Source organism: Perognathus longimembris, chromosome 28, assembly GCF_023159225.1.
Source record: "Perognathus longimembris pacificus isolate PPM17 chromosome 28, ASM2315922v1, whole genome shotgun sequence".
NCBI classification, from domain to species: Eukaryota; Metazoa; Chordata; class Mammalia; order Rodentia; family Heteromyidae; genus Perognathus; species Perognathus longimembris.
In genome coordinates, this window is record NC_063188.1 from 64,808,753 (window position 1) to 64,824,776 (window position 16,024).

The window sequence follows — 16,024 nt, forward strand, 5'->3', positions numbered from 1 at the left end:
TCTATGATGAGTCCCTGCCTGGTTTTGGTATGAGGGTTATACTGGCTTTGTAGAATGTGTTTCATAGTAAACTTTCTCTTTCAATTTCACTGAAGAGTTTGAGAAATTTTGGTGTGAGTTCTGTTTTGAGGCCTTGTAGAATTCTCTGAATCCGTTTGGACTTGGGCTTTTCTTGGATGGGAGATGTCTTATTGCCATTTCTCTTTCAATGCTGGTTATGGGTCTGTTCAGAAGGTTTAAATCTTTATGGTTGAGTTTCGGAATATCAATTTTTCTAGGAAATCATCCATTTCTTCCAGGTTGTCGAATTTGTTGGCATAAAGGTTTGCAAAGTAGTTTCTTGTTGTGTTCTGAGTTTTGGTGGTTTCTGTGGTGATGTTACCTGTTTCATCTCTGATCTTGTTTATTTGGGTGTCCTTCCTTTGTCTGATTTGCTAGGGGGCTGTCTATCTTGTTAACTTTTTCAAGGAACCAACTCTTCATTTTGTTGATTCTTTTGATTTTTTCTTTACTCTAAGTCATTTAATTCTGATTTGATTTTAATTATTTGCTTCTGTCTATTGGATTGTGGTTTGGCTTGTTGTTCTCTTTCAAGGATCTTCAGATGCTTCCTTAAGTTGTTGAAAGTTGCTATCTCTCCAGTTTGTTGATGTAGGCACTCAGAAATATAAACTTTCCTCTGAGTAATGCCTTTGCTGTGTCTCAAAGGAGCTGGTACTTTGTGTGCTCATCTTGGTTTAATTCCATAAACATTTGGAATTCTATTCTAATGTCTTCAATGACCCATTGATGGTTCAGCAGTGTGTTGTTTAGTCTCTATGAATTGTAGGACTTTCTTTGGTGGCTGTTTGAGTTCCACTGAGGTCTGAGAGAATGCAGGGAATGATTTCAATACTTCTGAATTTGTGGAGATTTTCTTTGTACCCTAAGATGTGATCTATTTTGGAGAATGTTCCATGTGCTGCCGAAAAGAATGTGTATTCTGGTGTTGCTGGATGGAATATTCTGTAGATGTCGGTTAAGTCTAGTTGGTCTGCAGTTGTTTATGTCTGTGGTTTCTTTGCTCAGTTTTTGTCATGTTGATCTGTGCTGAGGTGACAGTGGAGTGTTCAAGTCTCTAACAATCACTGTGTTTGGGTCTATGAATGTTTTCAGAGTCAGTAGTGTTTGTTTGATGAAGTTGGGTGCTCCTGCATTTGGTGTGTGGATATTTTGGATGGTTATATCCTTCTGGAGGATATATCCCTTTATTAGTATGTAGTAACATTCTTTGTCTCTTCTTACCATTTTTAATTTGAAGTCAATTTTATGTGATACTAGGATTGCAACTCTAGCCTGCTTATGGGGCCCATTTTCTTGGTAGATTTTATTGAAGCCTTTCCCTTTTGAATATGTTTGATTTTGCTGGATAGATGTGTCTCTTGGAAGCAGCAGAAAGATGGATCTTGATTTTTGATCCACCTTATGAACCTTTGTCATTTAATTGGGGAATTAAGTCCATTAATTTTGAGAGGATTGAGAAAGGATCGTTTGTTCCTTTCATTATAGCTATCTTGTTAAGAGCTGTGTCTTTGCAATTCTTGATCCAATATTCTGGTTTTCTATTTAGGGTTCATTTCTCTGTCTGTATTGTGATCTTGAATATTTTCCCTGTGTAGTACATCTTTGAGGATTTTTTGTAAAGCTGGTTTGGTGGAGATATATTGTTTCAGTTTTTCCTTACTGTGGAAGACTTTTATTTGTCCTTTGGCTATTTGTGAGAGTTTAGCTGGGTACAGTATTCTTGGTTGATAGTTATTTTTATTTAGGGCCTGGCTCTCCTTGCTTTCATGGACTCTGCTGAGTAGTCTGGGGTAATTCTGATTTTTTTTCCTTTATATGTGATTATTTTGGAATACCCACTCTTTAACACCTATCTCATCATATCTGCATAGAGAAATAATACAAAGACAATGGATAGTACGCCCATGAGCTTACTCAATATAGGTAACTTCTACGTTCTTTCATACTACATAGCACTTATGGGACTGATGGAATAGCTACAGAGAAAATCCCCTATGTGTCATGTCTACAAAAGAAACTTAAATGACCATAGGAAGTCCATTACTGTATGACTTACAGGGAAAGAAAGACTGTGATTTTAGTACAGTGAAACCTGTTTTCAACCTTATTAATCACAGCCAATGAAACAAAAAGAAGACTAAACTGCACAGTTCATTTGGAATGAAAGTCAATACCACACAATAAACTTATACCCCATGATTAATCATCATCGGAATGATATTACCTGAAAAGACTTCTACAACAGTTGAATAGAATTCACCATCCCCCCAATTGTGTAAATCTCAACATGTAAAAATATGAAGAAAATATCATTATGGTTCTCCCAAAGTTGATATCTTCAGTAAGTATAAATCTAAAACTTTCACAGTGGATGAAATGTCAGACAAATAATTTTTAAAAATTGACTTGAAATATTCACTGAATTGAAAGAGGATATAAAAACTTAATGAATTAAAGAAGACAGTGTAGGATATAAAAATATTTCAACAAAGAGGTAACTACTCTGAGAAAAAAAGCAAACAGAAGTCTTGGGAATGTAAAACTCAATAAAAAAGGCAAAAAACAGTTGAAAGCCTTAGTTATACAGAAAATGAATCAAATGAAAGACTATTGTGCCTTGAAGAGAAGGTTGAAGAACTATTGCACTCAGATAATAATGAAGAAAAAATATAAGTACAACATCCAAGATCCATAATCCATGATGTAAAGACCAATTAATGTATCATGAATATAGATGAAGGAGCTAAGGAAAGATCATAGATAATGTATAATGTCAAATAATAACAGAAATTTTCTTAAATATTGGGAAAGAAATAGACATCAAAGTGTAAGAGGCACAGAAATAATAAAAGAACCCCATCATATTATAGTAAAATTTCCCATAAGAACAGAACAAATAAAAAATATTAAAAGCTGCAATAGAGAAGCACCAAATCCTTTACAAAGTAAAAGAAATTAAAACAATAGATTTCTTAGAAGAAACTCCAAATGCTAGGATGGTATAAATAAAGCATAAAAATCAAGATAAGCATAAACTAAGAATGCATAACCATCTAACTAGATTAGAGAAGTAGTTAAAGGACTCTTACAACTAGACCACAAAGCAGAGCAAAGGAAAAAAATACATCTCTCTGGAACAGTAGGCAAGCAAATGAAAATGATACAATAATATTAAATGGTTAATTTAGTAAACCATCACACGTCTAAGATGAATAAAGTTGAAAAAATAACAAATTATTCAAGGCATCAGAAAAAAAAACAACAAAATGACAGGTATTAGTACATACTTTTTAATATTATCTTGGAAGAAAAGTATTGTTGATTCTCCAGTTAAAAGGTACAGGCTGGCAGACTGAATTGGAAAAAAGATTCAATAATTGGCTATTCAAAAGAAACTCATCTCATCAGCAAGATATACACATAATAAAAATGAAAAGATGTGCCCGGTACCATTGACTCATGCCTGTAATAGTAGGTACTTAGATCTGATAACCTAGTTAAAAGCCATCTGGGCAGGAAAGTTTGTGAGACTCTTATTTGCAATCAATCTCCAAAAGGTCAGAATTGGAGATGTGACTTAATTCTTACAGCGGTAGCTCAAATGCTCAGCGACAGCATTCAAGCCCTGAGTTCAAGCCACAGGATGTACCCAAATAAATAAATAAACAAACAAATAAATACAAAGTGATGGAAATGATATCCTAAGAAAATGGGATGCAAAAACAAGCTGGAATTGCTTCTCATAGCTGAAAAACAGACTTTAGAATCAGTTAGTAGAGATCAAGAAGACAAAGGGGACAATCCATCAAGGATATATAATGATTAGAAATTTAGTGCTAAAGAACTAAACAAAATTACCTTTCTCCAAAACAAAACCGCAAAGAACCAATAGCCCGCTCATCAAGTGGGCTAAAGACTTACAAAGAGACTTCTTTGATGAGGAAATGAGAATGGCCAAGAGACATTTGAAAAAGTGCTCTACATCACTGACCATAAAAGAAATGCAAATCAAAACAACATTGAGATTCCATCTCACCTCAGTAAGAATGTCATATATCAAGAAAACTAACAATAACAGTTGTTGGAGGGGATGTGGCCAAAAGGGAACCCTATTTCATTGTTGGTGGGAATGTAAACTGGTTCAGCCACTCTGACAAGCAGTATGGAGATTCCTCAGAAGGCTAAATGTAGAACTCCCCTATGACCCAGCAATCCCACTTTTGAGTATCTATCCAAAAAACCACAAACAAAATCACAGTAAAGCCACCAACACAACAATGTTCATTGCAGCGCATTTTGTCATAGCGAGAATCTGGAACCAACCCAGATGCCCCTCCGTAGACGAATGGATCAGGAAAATGTGGTACATATACACAATGGAATTTTATGCCTCTATCAGAAAGAACGACATTGTCCCATTTGTAAGCAAATGGAAGGACTTGGAAAAAATTATACTAAGTGAAGTGATCCAGACCCAAAGAAACATGGACTCTATGGTCTCCCTTATTGGGAATAATTAGCACAGGTTTAGGCAAGTCACCGCAGAGGATCACAAGAGCCCAATAGCTATACCCTTATGATCACATAAGATGATGCTAAGTGAAATGAACTCCATGTTATGGAAATGATTGTTATATCACAGTTGTAACTACTTTCAACATCCCATGTGTATCTGTAGCTTCTACTATTGATGATGTTCTTGTATCACCTTCCTGTGATTGTATCTACACTATCTCTGTAATCTAATCTGAGTATATTGGAAACCGTGTATACTGGTATTAGAACTAGGAAATTGAAAGGGAATACCAAAATTGAGAGACACAGGGTAAAAAAAGAGAAACAACTACAAAAGCAATACTTGCAAAACTGTTTGGTGTAAGTGAACTGAACACCTCAAGGGGGGAAAAGGTAAGGGGGAGGGAGGAGGGGGGTATAAGGGACAAGGTAGCAAACAGTACAAGAAATGTATCCAATGCCTAATGTATGAAACTGTAACCTCTCTGTACATCAGTTTTATAATAAAAACTTTTAAAAAATAATAAAAAAAAGAAATTTAGTGGTAAAAGCCAGACCACCCAACTCAATAAATTAACACCATATAACATAAAAAGAAAAATAGGAACCATTAAAATAAATATATAATGTCAAAATCCCACTCTCACTAATCAATGATCTAGAGAGAAATGATTCATATAATCAAAGAAAAATGGAAACAATTCAGCAGAAACTGTGGGACATACTGATAACAGTTCCAATGGGGGAATAGCTATAGATGCCTGTATTTAAAAAGGTGAATTCCCAGAGTGTAAACTATTTTTACATAATAAATGTTTGAAGCTATTCTCATTACAAAAGCAATGAACATAAATTGTTACATTATACAGAAATTTTAAATCTTTACAGTCATTGACACAGAAATAACCACTGTTTTCTCCTGATTATTCTTTATATATTTTTACATAAAAATATACAAGCACACTATGGATTACTATGTTATTAATAATTCACTGGGAATGTGGCTTAGTGGTAGAGTGCTTGCCTAGCATGTAGGAAACCTTAGGTTATTTTCCACAGAACCACATAAACCGAAAAAGCCAGAAGTGGCATTGTGACTCAAGTGCTAGAGTTCAAACCCCAGGAATGGCAAAATAATCTTCAGGTTACTGGATGTTCTTTGCAGAATTACATCTTATGCTTGAATGTTTCCTTGAATGAAGTACTGTTGCTTACTTCCGCAGCTCCTTGATATTAAGCATTTTCATGTTTGTAAATGTAAAATATGTAAATCACATATAAAGTAAAACCAATCAGAATTAATGAAGATTTTTCAGCACAGACCATGAAAGCAAGGAGAACCTCGAATAAGGTGTGCCACATCCTAACGAAAAATAGCCACTCTACCCAGCTAAACTCTCATTCATAGCCGAAGGTCAAATAAAAGTCTTCCATGGTGAGGAAAAATTGAAACAATGTATTTACACCATACCAGCATTACAGAATATCCTCAAATATGTCCCACACATTGAAAATCACCAAGATCATGATCAAGACAGAGAAAGGATCCCTAAATAAAACTCCAGGTTATTAGAGCAAAATTGGGAAGACACAGATGCAATAAAGGCAGACATAGTGAAAGGAACAATCACATCTCAATCTTAACTCCCAATATTAATGGACAACTCTCCAATTAAATGACATATACTGACAAGTTGGATCATAAAACAAGATCCATCGTTCTGCTGCCTCCAAGAGACACATCTTGATAACAAAAGGAACCATATTCTAAAAGTGAAAAACTGGAATAAAATCTATCAAGCAAACGGTCCACATAAGAAGGCCAGAGTTGCAATCTTAATATCAGATAAAATTGACTTCAAATTTAAAGCAGTAAGAAGAGATCAAGAAGGTTACTACATACTAATAAAGGTATCTCTCCCATAGGATGATATAACCATTCAAAACATCTATACACCAAATACAGTAGCACCCAACTTCATTAAACAGACACTACTGACTGAAAACACTCATAGATCCAAACACATTGATTGTTGGAGACTTTAACACACCACTGTCACGTCTGGACATATCAACATGCCAAGAACTGAGCAAAGAAACTTCAGAACTAAACAACTGCATAGACCATGTAGACTTAACCTACATCTACAGAATATTCCATCCAGTGACAACAGAATACACATTGTTTTCAGCAGTACATGGAACATTCTCCAAAATAGATCACATTTTGGGGCACAAAGGACATCTGTAAAAATTCAGAAACATTGAAATCATTCCCTGCATTCTCTCAGACCACAATGGAATAAATCTAGAGCTCAACACAAAAAGCCACCACAGAAAATTCTACAATTCATGGAGATTGAAAAATACATTGCTGAATCACCAATGGATCATAGAAGAAATCAGAACAGAATTTCAAATGTTCATGGAATTAAACCAAGAGGAAGACACAAATTACCAGCTCCTTTGGGACAAAGCACAGGTAGTACTCAGAGGAAAATTTATAGCTCTGAGCACCTACATCAATAAATTGGAGAAATTTCAATTCAACAACTTAAGGAAGCACCTTAAGCTCCTTGAAAGAGAGCAACAAGCCAAACCCCAAGCCAACAGATGGAAGCAAATAATTAAAATCAAATTAGAATTAAATGACTTAGATTCCAAGAAAACCATAGAAAGAATCAACAAAACAAAACAAAGAGTTGGTTCTTTGAAAACTTTAAAAAGATAGACAGACCCCTAGCAAATGTGACCAAAGAAATGAAGACAACACACCCAAATAAACAAAATCAGAAATGAAAATGGAAACATCATCACAGAAACAACTAAGATACAGAATATAATAGGAGACTAGTTTGCAAACCTATATGCTAACAAGTTTGAGAACCTGGAAGAAATGGACAAATTCCTAGCAAAAACTTATATGCCCAAACTTAACTAACAAGATTTAAACCTACTAAACAGACCCATATCCAGCAATGAAATATAAAATGAAATATGTGAACTGCCATCCAAAAAAAGCTCAGGTCCAGATGGATTCACAGTGGAATTCCATAAGGCCTTCAAAACAGATCTCACACCCACATTCCTCAAACTCTTCAACGAAACAGAAAGTAAAAGTTCACTGTCAAATGCATTCTTTGATGGTAGTATAACCCTTATCCCAAAACCAGACAGGGACTCATCAAAGAAAGGGACCTTTAGACCCATTTCCTTGATGTACATCGACACAATACTTCTCAACAAAATTCTTGCCAATCAACTTCAACAAGTCATAAAAAAAATAATACACTGTGATCAAACTGGATTCATCCCAGGGATGCAAAGCTGGTTCAATACACGCAAGTCAATTACTGTAATCCACCACATCAACATGAGCAAGGTTAAGAATCACATGGTTATTTCTCTAGATATGGGAAAAGTGTTTGATAATATTCAACACTCATTGATGATAAAAAGCCTTGGAGAAACTAGGATTCCAGGGTACATTCCTGAATATAATAAAGGCTGTCTATGACAAACCCACAGCTAGCATTATACTTAATGTTGAAAAAAGGTAAAGCCATTTCCTTTAAAAATCAGGAGCAAGACAACGTTGTATGTTCTCTCCTCTCTTCTTTAACATTGTGCATGGAGTTCATTTCGCACAGCATTATCGTATGTGTTCATATGGGCATAGCTATTGAGCTATTGTGCTCTTCTGCTGTATCTAACCTAGAGATGTACTAATTATTCCCTATGAGGGGAACCATAGAGTCCATGTTTCTTTGGGTCTGGCTCACTTAGTAGGTTCCATATTTTAGCTATGACAAATTATGCTGTGATGAACATTGCTGTGCTGGTGGCTTTTTGTGTTCTTTTTTGTAATATTTTGGGTAGATGCCCAAGAGTGGAGCTGCTGGGTCATAGGGGAGCTCTGTGTATAGCTTTCTGAGGAATTTCTATACTGCTTTCCAGAGTGGCTGAACCAGTTTACATTCCCATCAACAATGTAGTAGAGTTCCATTTTGGCCACAACCCCTCCAACATCTGTTATTGTTAGTTTTCCTGATAATGGACATTCTTACTGTGGTGAGGTGGAATCTCATTGTTGTTTTGATTTGCATTTCTTTTATGGCCAGTGATGTAGTGTCTCTTGGTCATTCTCATTTCCTCTTCAGAGAAGTCCCTTTTTAGGTCTTTAGCCCACTTGTTGAGGGGGCTGTTGGTTCTTTGAGGTTTTGTTTTAGAGGAATTTAATTTTTTTTAGTTCTGCATATATTTTAGATATGAGGCTTTTGTCCATTGTATGGCCAGTACAGCTCTTCTCCCAATCTGTGGGCTTTCTGTTTATCTTGCAAGCTGTGTCCTTTTCCCTGCAGAAACTCTGCAGTTTGATGCAGTCCCAATTGTCCAACCTTTCTTTGATTTGTTAGACCAACGTCGTTGTTGACCACAAATGCAAATTCCTCATTAAAATACCTGCAAATCAAATTCAATGGCATATTAAGACCATTATTTAACAACATGGTTGAAGTGGTTTTATTTAAAGGATGCAAAGATGGCTCGTCAAATACAAATCAATGAATGCAAAGTAGCACAAAATTAGAATCAATATGATGTCCCCATGAACATATGATACAGGAACACTAATCAAACTCAATATCTCCTGTAATTTAAACTCTGAATAAACAAAGTACAGAAGAATCATACCACAGCCTAAGGTTATACAACAACAAATGCTTAATATCATACTGTATGGGAAAAACAAAAAAAAATTCATCTAAAATCTGAAACAATACAGGCATACCTACTGACTTCACTCTTATTGAGTGTACTTCTTGTAATTTTAACCAGAGGAAATAGTCCTGAGAAATAAATAAAAGATATATAAGTAAAAGCTAAGGAATTTTAATTATTTCTGTTGTAGATAACATAACTACACATTTAGAATATCCTGAATACTACAAAAACCATCATACAAAATTCAATAGATTTCCTATACTTTAATAGTGAATTTGTTGAGAAAGAAACTAGGGAAATAATCTCATTCAAAACACTCCCCCAAATATCTAGTAATAGCCTAAATAAGAAAGTAAAATCTGTCATTATTATAAAGAAAATAACAAAACAATAAATAAATTAACTAAAGTTGATACAAGGATATAGAACAACCTCCTCATGTATTCATGGGCTGGGAAGTTTAATAGTGTTAACATGGTTGTATCACAAAAAGCAAATCACTGATTAAGTGCAGTTTTCACCCAAACACCAATGACATATTTGACAGAACTAATAAAAAAAGTCTAGAAATTTTATGCTAAACAATTGTGAAAAAAAGAAAGCAATGGTAGATATATCAGAGTCCCTGACATCAAATATACTACAGATCCATAGTAACAAAACCATCATACTACTGACATTAAAAAACAAAAAAACTAGGCAAAGGGCTGGGAATGTGGCTTAGCAGTAGAGTGCTTGCCTAGCATGCATGAAGCCCTGGGTTTGATTCCTCAGCACCACATAAATAGAAAAAAGGCAGAAGTGGTGTTGTGGCTCAAGTGGTGGAGTGCTAGCCTTGAGCAAAAGAAGCTCAAGGACAGTGCCCAGGCCCTGAGTTCATGCCCCAGGACTGGAAAAAAAGACACACACAAAAAACAATAAAATACAATGAAAGACCTAGATAAATACTTTCACATTTACAGTCATCTAATGCTCAATAAAAATGCACAAAATATGTGCTGTAATCAATTCAGTCTTAATATGTGATGTTAGAAAAATGAAATGTTCATATGTAGAAGATCAAAACTAGATCCCATACCTTTCATTCTCTACAAAAATCAACACAAATAGATCAAATAGCTTAATGTAAAACTTGAACCTTTATAAACACCATTAGAAAACATGGGAAATATTTCAAGATATAGAAATAAGCAATAATTTCATGAATAGTACTCCAAAGCTCAAGAAATCAAAGCAAGAATAGACAAATGGGATTGAATCAGAAATAAAGGCTTCTACACAGCAGAGGGAAAAATTCAATAGAATGCAGAAATCATCCATGAAATAGGCAAAATATTTTCTAGCTTTTTACCTTGCAGAGGGTTAGCATACAGGTTATATAAAGATCCACAACTCTAACAATGAAGAACACAAAATACATTTAATAAATTGGAAATATTTCTGAACAGACACCTTTGAAAATAAGAGATAGCCAATGGCCAATCAATCTATGAGAGAAAATTGAAATCTTTAGTTACCAGGAAAATGAAAATCACAACTTTGTGGATATTTTATTTCACCCCATTCAGAATGGATATGATTTTTAAAAAATAAGAAATTATGGGGAGAACATGGTGCAAACAAGGAATTCTTAGCCCGGTACAGATGACTCATGCTTGTAATTCTGGCCAGCCAAGGCAGGAAAATCTGTGGGATTCTTATTGCCAATAAGCTACTAAAAAAAGCCAGAAGTGGCATTGTAGGTCAAGTGGTAGAGTGCTAGACTTGAGCAAAAGAAGCTCAGAGGGACTGCCCTGGCCCAGAGTTCAAGGACTGGCAAAAAGTAAATTAAACAAATAAATAAGTAAAGGAATCCTTAAGCATTGTTGCTATGAATGTACATTGGTACGGTTACTATGGAAAACAGTACAGACAGCGCTAGTGGACAATCCAGTTACCTCACTCCTGGGTATATATCTGATGTAAATGAAGGCAGCATACAAAAAAAAGATACCTGCATAACCATGTTTATTTTCCCACTGCTCACAATAATCAGGATAAGAAATCAGCTTAATGAATAGCCAGAAAAACAAGGTATATATACACAATGGAATTTTTCTGCCCTAAAGAAGAATGAAATTATGTCATTTGCAGAAAAACGGTGGAATTGAATATTATTGTGTTAAGCCAGATACAGAAAAAAATAGTATTATACACTTTCTTTTATGTGTGGAAAGTGAAAAATAACGGGGTGAATATAAAGGATAGACATTTAGTAAAGGGGAAGAGGACTAGAGGATAGGAAAGAGAGAGGAGAGAGCTAGAGAGAGTAGCTGGAAGGGTAGTTAATCAAAGCAGCATGCATGCATGTGTGGACATGTTAATAGGGTTAAATAATTATAATAAAAAATAAGCAGCATGACTCTTGTTTCTTTTTATTTATTTTTTATTGTCAAAGTGATGTACAGAGGGGTTACAGTTACATACCTAAGTCAGTGAGTACCTTTCTTCCTTTCTTTCTCCCTAAGTCAGTGAGTCTCTCTCTCTCTCTCTCTCTCTCTCTCTCTCTCTCTGACTCAGGGCCTGAGCACTGTCCCTGGCTTCTTTTTGCTCAAGGCTAGCACTGTGCCACTTAAGCCACAACGCCACTTCTGGCCATTTTCTGTATATGTAGGGCTGGGGAATCGAACCGAGGGCTTCATGTATATGAGGCAAGAATTCTTGCAACTAGGCCATATCCCCAGACCACCCCCTGTCCCCGCCCAGTGAGTACATTTCTGATCAAAAGTTTTTACCTCCTCTTTCGTTTTTCTCCCACCTTCCCCCATCTCCAGTTCCTTCCCCATCCTCCCCCAAGTTTTACAGTTGGTTTACAGCATATTGTCTTGTAAATATTGCTGTTGCATTGGATCACCTTTTATTACTTTTAAGTAGTTGTACAAACCACTTTATGAACACAATGCATCTTGTGATTTTATTTTTTATTTTTTTTTCCGGAACTGGGGACCGAACCCAGGCCCTCGCGCTCGCCAGGCGGGCGCTCTTCGCTGAGCCAGATCCCCAGCCCCCAACACAATGCATCTTGATCAGTGCTACCTCCTTTCTTCATTTTTCCCTATCCCTCCAAACCCTATCCTTTTCCTCATAATTTTGTAGGATATACATTGAATATTACAATTGAATTCTCTTCTTCCTCTCAGGTTTCTATTGACCACTGATACCACACAGGATGTCCCCTTGTCTTTAGAACTTTACTGAGCCCCCTAGGGATCTGGATATTTCCTCTTCCTGCTACTAAGAGGGTAAATTATGCCTTTTAATTGCATATAGTTGGCCTAAGTGAATGGTGCAGCCACATTCATTAAGGCTTTTATTTTTCAGAACCAGGGTTTGCACTCAGGGCCTTGTGCCTGCTAAATAAGCACTCTACCTCCTGATCCATATTCCCAGTCTTTTATAATATTAGTTATTTTCCCATTGGGTCTCTCCTTTGTGCCAGGTACAGATTCTACCTTGGGCCTACCATGTAATTAGGGTTAAAGGTGTTCGTGAGTCACTGCATCTGTCTTATTTCTTTCATTAACTTTTTATACAGGCTGGGCTCAAACTGATTCTCTCAACCTCTGCCTCCTCCAACCTCACCATTAATTTATGTTTTTAAAGCCCTTATAGAACAATAGCTTCTTTACTTACCCCTCCATTCTATACCTCCCATTGGTTCTTTCCTTCTTATGTCCCCACCCTCTCAGAACCATATCAATTATATTTATCTGAATAATAAAAATGTTAGTAAATCCATTTAAATCACAGTTGTGTAGATATATCTAATCAACAAGGAGGAGCTGTGGAAAATAAGCTTCTCATAAAGAAAATGAGTAAAAATCTGTGTACCAATGGCTCTTGCTTTTTATCCTAGCTACTCAGGAGGCTAAGATCTGAGGATCATGGTTTGAAGCCAGCCTAAGAAAGAAAGTCTGTGAGACTCTTATCTCCAATGAACCATCAAAACGCCAGTAGTGTAGCAATGACTCAAGTGGTAGAGTATTATCCTTCAAAATAAAAAAGCTCAAGGACAGTGCTAGTCCCCAAGTTCAAGCCAAAGGACTGGCACAAACAAAAAGCATTAGCAGTTTTGCTTAATCAATGTACTGTGTACTTACCAGAAGTTAAAAAAAAACCCAGAAATAGGTTAATGTAGGAAAGAAAAGGAAGGAAAGGTAATATTAGTAGGCATCACATAGACTAAAGGCTAATATTGTTTCATGAAAACATTCTTTACATGTTGAGTATATGTGTCTACAAAGTTTAAAAATCATTGACTTGAGGCAGACATAAAGGGTTATCAGAAGAAATCAATCAAGCTCGTCAAACAAGAAATTATATTTTATACATAATAATATCATGCTTGTATCTTCCCTTGAGATCCTAACACTTCTTTCCATGTATGTTCATACAAACCCAGAGACATGACTTTCCTAGGCCTATGCTATTTAATATAGTACCCACAGCCACATGTGGCTACTAAGCAGTTGAAATATAACTGTTAACTGAAATGTATTGTGAATATGAAATACATACTAGGACAGTGTACAGCAAAATCACAGTACATTGTATTAAAATTTTAACAATATTGGTTACATGTTAAAATAATATTTACCTATATTGGATAAAAGAAGAATTATTATTAAGGTAAATTTTGATAATTTGAATATTTAAAATTACACATGTTACTTGCATTATTTTTCTTTAACCATTACTGGTCTGCACAATGCCTGCCATACAAAGGGAAAATTAACATTATAGTCCTAATTGGATGAGTTTGTATGTTTCTGTCACTTGGGCTTCAAAATAGTCTTATAGTCAGGTATGATCTATGTTCAGAGAAGCAGATAATGTCTTTATTCAGCCCTCATGGAGAAATTCTAATTTATGGAGGAACTTAAGAATTCACTTGAAATTGAACTTTATCTAATCTTAAAATTTGAAAAGGAAGTTAACTCATCTATCTGCTCAAGCAAGGAACACTTTAACTTACTATCTACCAGACTTAGTTCTTCAACATCTTATCAAATGTGAGGGGAGCGTATCATCTTCTGGGACATTTTGTTTTTCACAGTGACCCTAGAGCTCCTTGTCTATTATATATAACAGGAGAATTCCTCTTTCGTGTGATTATTTTGATGATGTTTCAAACATGTATCCTTTTATTTTTCTTAGTAGTGCTTATCTCCAGCCTATGTAATTCATGTTTGTTCATTTTTATCACTTTGCTTTTTTTGTCAGCACCTTTAAAATTATTATTGGCCTTAAATTATGCAATCTGAACTTGTATTCAATGTAGGATTATTATCTTCCTTACTCAAAGTATTGTGCTTATATTGAATACAGCCTGTCATTGGTAAAATTAGCTCTCTCAGTAACTAATTCCTGCTATGGTCTTCTGAGCTAAACTTTGAGGTTTGTGTCTGAATATTGGTCATTTTCATCCAAAGTACATTGTTTTACTGGATTTTCCTATGCAAGTACAGGAATGACTGCATTTTGTTCTTTAAGGAATCTGGTTTTGTGAGTTCGGGTCTCACATTTGACTTTCTTGAGTACTTTTTGGATTTTCCCTGTGATGTCATTAATTTTCTCTCTTTCCTGCATTAACATACTTTATAGGTTTGAGTACTGTTGGTGCTATTTTTCTCCCTTTCTTTAGGTTCTTCTAAATTCTCTGCTCCCCAAGGATTTCTTCAATCTGCCTCTTCCTTCTGCTGCTTTCATTGGTACTAACACACATAATGCATGTGTTGTTGTTTGGTGGCATCATATTGCAGGATTCATTTATTTGATGTTGAATATCAAGAAATATTTTCTTATTTTGTTACTTAGGGCCTGAGTGCTGTCCCTGAGTTTTTTGCTCAAGGATAGCACTTTACTTTTGAGCTGCAGTTCTACTTCCATCTTTTTCAGTAGTTTATTGGAGATGAGAGTATCATGAACTTTCCTGCCTGGGCTGGCTTTGAACTGCTATCCTCAGAATCCTGAGTAGCTAGGATTATGGGCACATCTGGAAATCTTTAAAGAATTTGTCCTGCCAAACTTACCCTCACTGTTGCTTTTCATCCCATAACTCCCGAAGAAACTCATTTATCTTCACAGTTTCAGCTCATCAGATCTTGGATTATCTTGAGCCAGAAGTAGCACTGTGGCTCAAGTGGTAAAGTGTTCACTTTGAGTGAAAGAAACTCAGGGACAGCATTCAGTCCCAGAGTTCAAGCCCCACGACTGTCCAAAATCATCATCATCATCATAATAATAGCTAATAATGTATTTCTCGAGTTATATTATATATTTTATATATGTTATATAACAGCCTATCCCTATTTTATAAATGTATCATGAAGGACTTGCAGAATTGAGGCAATTTAGTCCGCATCTCATTGGTCATTGGGAAGTTGTGTTGGAATTTGAGTTAGTCTGTGATAGGATTCAAAGCTTTCACTCTTCGTATTACACAATACTGCCTCCTATGGGGAAGGGTAGGGCAGGACATACAAAAAAGAAGGCATTCAACAGAGAAAAGATGTAGGAAAGCTTCAAATTATGGAGGTCAATATTGAGCAGATTTCCCAGAAGTTCAAGTTTGAAAGGATCAATCAAAGTTGCTCTTGTCCTATAGAAAAAGGACTTTAGGAGTTCAGAGACGTGATAAAAATATCAGGTGGTAAAAACTTTTCATGTCTTTTTAGTGAGTGGG